The sequence below is a fragment of the Nestor notabilis genome, unplaced genomic scaffold (genome assembly GCF_000696875.1).
Source record: "Nestor notabilis isolate BGI_N333 unplaced genomic scaffold, ASM69687v1 scaffold7008, whole genome shotgun sequence".
Lineage (NCBI taxonomy): Eukaryota > Metazoa > Chordata > Aves > Psittaciformes > Psittacidae > Nestor > Nestor notabilis.
The window spans coordinates 2138-8913 of NW_009940505.1; positions in this window are offsets into that span (position 1 = coordinate 2138).

The following is a 6776-nucleotide window of genomic DNA, read 5'->3' on the forward strand; positions in this document are numbered from 1 at the left end:
GTGCCCACCCCAACAGAAGAATCCCCTCATAGAAACCCTCCCCTGCATCCCGCTCATCCCTTGTGAGCCACAACCCCTCGGCCATGCTCCCGGGGGCTCAGCGCAGTCGTGGCCCCAGCACCCAGCACCCATCTCAAACGGCTGATGCTGTTACTCCGTCCTGGTTTTCAGAAGCAAATGCAAACTGTTTTCTTCCCCTTTCTTCTTCCCATGCCAGTCTGAGACATCTTCCACCACGCCATGCCCAGCCAGCGCAGGACATGAAGCAGAACTGTTACCACTCCTTATATCAAAAGTATGTTTTTATAGGATTAATAAATTATTAATAATGTTTTCATGAAGAGGTTAATCCAGAGTCCTGGAGGTCAATGGAGTGCACTTACCACAGCATAGATTGGCTCCTGAGACCCCCCCCACTGTTGTTGGCACATTTGCTTGTGTATTAACATCTAGTAATTGCCTGTCAATCAACCCCCTGCAAAGTGACTGTCAATCCACCAGTGACCAACCCTTCTTGTGCTGTGGCAAAGGTGTGTTCATCCTGCGCTTTGCAGAAGCCCTGCAACGCTCTTCTCCTGCCCAACAGTGAGCACAAGGCCTGGCCTGATACCAAATCTCCTGCTCAGTGTTGCCAGAGCAAGAAAACCCCTTTACACTGAGGTTACGAGTCTCCTCAAATCTTAAAACAAACAAAAGGTGCTTAAAAACTGAGAACTCCCTCTGAGTGTGCACACGTGTGCATGTGTAGATACTTCACGACACGGTGTGGGTGCTCGGAGGGCTGCTTTGGGGTGTGGGGTTTAGTTTTTTAGGAGTTTGTTGGGGGTTTTTTGCACCCACTATTTTCAGTTTGTGACTAGCTGTGTGATGCTCCCAATGGGAAGGTGAAGCAAACACGGTGCTGGCTGGCAGGGAGGCCCTTGGGCTGGTGTCCTGCTTGAACAGCGAGGATGAGTCTTGCTTGCTTTTCTTGACTTGCAGAGGGGGAAACTACAGCACGGACTCAGGGACAAACAAGTGTGCTGGGGTCTATAATGATGTGTTCTTTATGGGATTCTCTGTTCGGATGTGGGGTTTGTTGCTGTCTGTGAGGCCTTTGGCTGTGTGGTCCTGAGGGATGCTGCAGGGATGCAGCCGGAGCCTTTGGTAACACGTGTTGGTGTGAGGCTGCTCAGGCTGCGGGAGAGCCACGGGGTTTGATGTTCTGACACAGTGTCTGCATGGAAAAGGAGCTGTGGCCACTTGTGGTGGAACCATCCCTGAGCAGAAGCCCATGTCCTGAACATTCACCTTAAAGCTGCTGGAATGTGGCTGGTCCTTCCCTGGATTTGTTTGTGAACAACCACGTAGGGATTTTAAGCAGTGAGCCCCTGAGATTTGGGAAGTGAAGTGCTGCAGCTGGCCTGGCTCCACCGTGTCCCTGGATCAGAAGGCAGCCGGGATGGGGGGAGCCTTCCAAGCCATCACGTGGAGAAATGCTGGTGCGGGTCACAGGCAGATCTGTGGGAGGAAATGTCTGACTTTCTTGCAATGAAAGCATAAACTAAAAAGGAAGAATTCCCCCCTGGAGAGACCTGGGTGAACGTGTGCTGGGCCTGGCAGCAGCTTCCCAGCCACATGCTGGTATCACAGTGAGGAGCAGCATGGATGGGAGGCTCTGGGACACAGGGACACTGCAGGCAGACTGCGGCAGCACTGCTGTGAGCTTGTGAGGCAGCAGCCCCCTATGATAAAAAGATCCTTTCCACCACTCAAAGTCCCCATGGGGATCTTCTCCAAGCGGGGCACGAGGGATTTGGATTTCAGTGGTCTTCATTCAGTACAGGGCAGGGCGGTTTGCCTCCATCCCAGTCCAATGGATGAACCCCTTGAAGTGAACGTCGAGGCTGCCCCAGCCATCAGGACAGGAGCAGGAGGAGCAGCTCTCCTGGGGAAGTTCCACCTCTCGAGATGAACACCAGACCACGCCAGGACACGTCTGAACACCCATACCCTGTGTGACCCCGCTCCCGGCAGCTCCCCGCATGGTGCTGGTGGTGGCACTGGTGGGTGCTCCGCATGGGCAGCCACAGCAAAGTCCTTCCACCAACCTTTGGCTCTGCAAGGCCGGGGGGAGCTGCCAGGGGCAGTGGGGCAAAAGTCCTGGTCACCTCTGAAACTTGCACTCGCAACTGCGCTTTCCTAAAGGCTCTGCTGTAAAAGCTCCATCTGAAGGAAGCAAAGTCTTTCCATGGGAGTCAGCGTTTCTTCTGCATCATGGATAACATAAACGTGCGGTGCATCCCAAAGATCACCGCTGTGGGAATCTTCACTCTTCCTTTAGCATGTTTCTAATCAAGAGATGATTTAAATTTACGTCTTGCTGATACCTTTTCCTCTTTCATCCAGCCCCACTTGGAAAAAAACCCCTCATTAGTTGTCTTATACCAGTCAGAATGAAAAAATAGATGAAAAAATACTCCAGTGAGGTTCTAGACTTGAATGACACAGCTTCAGGTCTTCCTGTGGAGGATGAATATCACTTCCAGTGCTCCGCATGAAGCAGAAATTAAATTTCAGGTGAATTTATTGAAAACAAGCAAGTCCTCTAAGACTAAACCATGTAGTAATTAGAAAATGAGCTGTAAAATGCAATGGGACACGTCAAGCCAAGAAAAATGGTTCTCAGCATCTGCCTGTTGCTCCCTGCCAGAGGCAGCGCTGAGCCCTGCTCCCCTCTGCTGGGGAAGGGGTGATCCACAAGTCTTCCCTGAGCGTCTGGGCTTCAAAGATGCTGGTGCCACGGTGACTCTGGCCACTGGGGATTGTCGATACCCAACACACCTGCAGCATCTCCATACCAGGAGACCAGCCAGGAACATTAAAGGGCATTGAATAGGCTCGGTCACCTCAGGGCTTGTCTCCTTCAAGGTAGAGCTTCCATCTCCCCCCATGTCTCTCAGATCTGCTCAATACAATGTTGATGTCATGAATAACTTCCTGGCATCCTGAAGGGCTCAGTCCTCACCCCACCAAGATGAGCAGCTCCGGCTGGTAACAGAGGTGGCTCTTAGGTGTAGTCTGTTTTAAAGTTCTTATTTAGAGAGAGGTGACACAGAGGTGTCCCCCCATTACACTCACTCGGAGCTAATACCTCCAGGGCTGGTTTAGGGGGTTGCTTTTCCAGCCCCATACCAACAGCAAGTGCAAAGCTCTGTTGGAGGGATGCTACCACATGCCCCGGTGCATGGAAACACTGCACGAAGCACTGGCTCTGTTACAGCTAACCACAAAAATCCCTCTGCCTTCCACCCCTGTATGTTCTAGCACTTTGGTGAGAAGAAGGTTTCATTCCTTGCAAATAGAGAGGGGAAAGTGGCACAGTAAATTTCAAGTGTAGCTTAAAAATGGGTTGCATGGGGGAGCCCAGAGTTTCTCCACTCTTTCACATTCACCTCACGTACCCACATCAGGGAAGCCGGGAGCAGCTTGTGGCCAAGTCTCACTGAAATCTTATCTTCAGCTTTGTATTGACACAATTATGCTTCGGGAAACGTAGGGATGAGGGAACAGCACAAGGCTTAACAGTGAAATACTCCTATTTTCTCTTGTCTCATAAATATACCTGTACAGAGCCTCCGAGCACTGCAATATTTTAGTTGTATGTATAAACCCCAGGTATTCTGCTTGTAAAACTCCTCCACGCGCCTCATCCATCCCCATGCTGGACTGACTGTACATGTGCCTTTCACCCTTTGTCATGGTCTGTCATCCTTATTTTTAACACAACTGCAGAACTTGAATAAACCAGTGAACTATAGTTAAAAGTCCTATGCAAGAGATGACTGGGGAGTCAGTTTTCAGTATTTCTGTGTTTCTACGTTGTTTTAAAAGTAGACACTGGGCTTTTCAGAGGAGCCTGACAGAATTAATGCCCTAAAAAGCACTGAGCTTCTTTTGTTGTTTTAGCTAAAAAGCATTTCAGATGCTAAATCTCTTAGGCAGCTTTGGAAAGCTCAGCCTAAACCCCAGTTCCCCACTGGTTTGTGCATGGAGAGTGAGCAGTACGAGCACCAGCACTTGACCAGGAGAGAGCGTGTTCAATAGCCAGTGCTTCCTTTCAAGAGAAAGGAGAAGAAAGTGCTATTTGGTGAGAAAAGAAGGTGCTATTTGGTTGGAAGAGGTTGCCTTAAGCCTTCCCTGACATGCGTTGGAGAATGTGATCGCCCCCGGCCGCAGCCCTGTGCCCACCGGGCAGAGCAGCCACATGGTTGAGCCTGTGGGGTGCTGCAGAGGACCCACACCATCAAGCAGATGCCCACGCAGCAGTTCTGTATCAGCCGTGCTCTGCTGAATGCCTTACAACAGTGGGACAACTTCCCCACCGGGATGTTGAGAAGAGGAAACAAAGCCCCGCGTTTTTCTACATCACCTCTGCTGCAGGACTGAAACCTCGTCTGAAACTCGAAGCTAACAAAATCTGTCCTTTTTTTGTGTGTTACATGTTCAATCGGTGTAAGCAAGGTTAGTAGAGAAAGGGTGTCTACTTGTAGGACGTTGTTTAAACATTTGCTGTGTGTCAACAGACTGAAGGACACGACTGCCTGGAATACGTTATGTAGCGTGCCTGTGTGTATGTAACCTGGTTTTGGTTGTTAGGTTGTAATGCTGTCTTTTGACTGAAGAAAAAAAAATCTAATATAAAGAAAAAAACACAAGAAATAAAAAAAAATATATATATATTTAAACTATTTTGTGTGCATTTCTCTAAAGACCTGTTTGCAAAAAGCTTTGGGTTTTAAAACAAGCTTTTAAAGCTGTAACTATCAGAGACAAGCCAGCAGGAAAAGACCCCCTGTTGACAACAAGGGGGGGGATCATACAGACTGAGTCATTTGAGGGATTTGTTTCCCCTCCCTGGTACCAAACCTTGAAGCTCAGTAGATGATTGTAAGAGCTAAAGCAGGTGCTGATGGCCCTGAGCAAGGTGAGTGCCACATCAGCCAATCTCTACAGCATCAGCATGTCAACAGCTTGGAGCTGTTTCTCCAAGCACATAAACAACAGCCTGATACCACCCACCTTATAACTGAGAGGCAGAGATGCCTCTAAGATGATTAAGGGCTTGGAGTGTCCGGCAGATGAGGAGAGGGCTGGAGAAGGCTCAGGGGGATCCCATCCACGTGTGCTGATACCTGATGGGGGGAGTACAAAGACTCTTCTCAGCCCAGGGGCTGGATGAGAGGCACAAAATGAAGTAAAAAAGAAGTTCTGCTTAAACGTAAGAAAATGCTTTTTCACTGCAAGGGTGTTTGACCAGAGGAGCACGTTGCCCAATGCGTTTGAGGAGTCTCCATCCTGCAGATACCCAAACTGAGAGCAGACACAGCCATGAGCAACCTTCTCTCTGGCCACCCAGCCCCTGGCCACCTCGGTGACCCTCTACTGTGTCCCCTCTACATTACCAACACCTTTATTGTGTGTGTAAGGAGGGGGTGGTGGTGGGAACCAGGTGATAATGTTCCAGATGTGATCTAACCAGTGCCAGGCAAAGGGGAACCATCACCTCTCTCAGCCACTGAATACACTTCAGTGCAGCAGCCCTGTCCCTGCACCAAGCCAGAGGTAACTCACTCACCTCGAGGGCTGCAGAGCTGCTCCCCATCAGCCACTGCCAGTGGGCACAAGGAGAAGAGGCTGCAGCTCCTTCCAAGACTCCTTCCCAGGTGTAGGATCTTGCATTTGTCCTTTCCCAAGGTCCATGTGTCCCTGTAGTGGCCCTGCCCTCAAATCCATCTGCTTCCCCCAGTGTGGTGCTTTCCTCGAACAGGAGTACATCCCCTCTCCTCCCCAGTTCATTGGTACATGGACCTTGCCTGTGAAAATGACTTTCCAGGTTTGTGGACTTTGTTCCAGCTCCACAATTTCCCCGCTGGCCTGACCGGCAACGGCACAGCACAGGGTGATCACGTTCTGGCCAGACTTGGTGGGGAGGACATCACAGAGGAACACCACAACAGGGCCTCTGCTGTCCCACCAAAGCCTTGACAGACACAGAGCAATCCTGCCTTGTCCTTAGCACAGACACGTGGAATAAAACCAATTTTGTGAGCTGGCCATCTGAAGATGAGGGTTAAAATGTGGAGGATGGAAGTAGTAAAATGGGCCATTTCATTGTCTTCCTACTGACTGTACTTACGTGCGTGTAAGCACATACAGCATATATACATGCATACAGGAAGGTGTGTGCATGGATCCATAATCCTACATGCACACATAAATGTGTATGCATGGCTCTATAATCCTAAAGGAGTAGATGCTTTTTGTGGAAACCAACTTCATACTACCCTCTGTAAAGCAAGAGAGGTGAGAGCAGCTGGGGATTCAGAGCATGGGGGGAGGCAGCATCTCAACAGCATCTGATTTTTCCCTTGTAAAAGACAGCATTTGCACTCTGACAGGGATGACCAGAGATGGGAGCCTCAGTGTCTATTACCTTGTGCACAAATAGGTAATTTCTTCCATTATAAAAGGTGACAATTTACCTTTATATCTATCGATATGTTTTTATAATTCTGTAAGAGAAGAAAACAGGTCCAAGTGTCTGTGCACAAAGCAATGAGCAACCTGAAAGGACCAGCGAGAGCTCCCTGGAACAAGGGGCCTGACCTACTTTCCATAGCCCTGCATACAAACCAGGCACTGCTGGTTATCCACGGAGCAGACTGCAGGCTCCTGCATTTCACAAAGTCTTCAAACCACTCCATACAGCGTTTCTCACTGCTGCATTTTCCTGC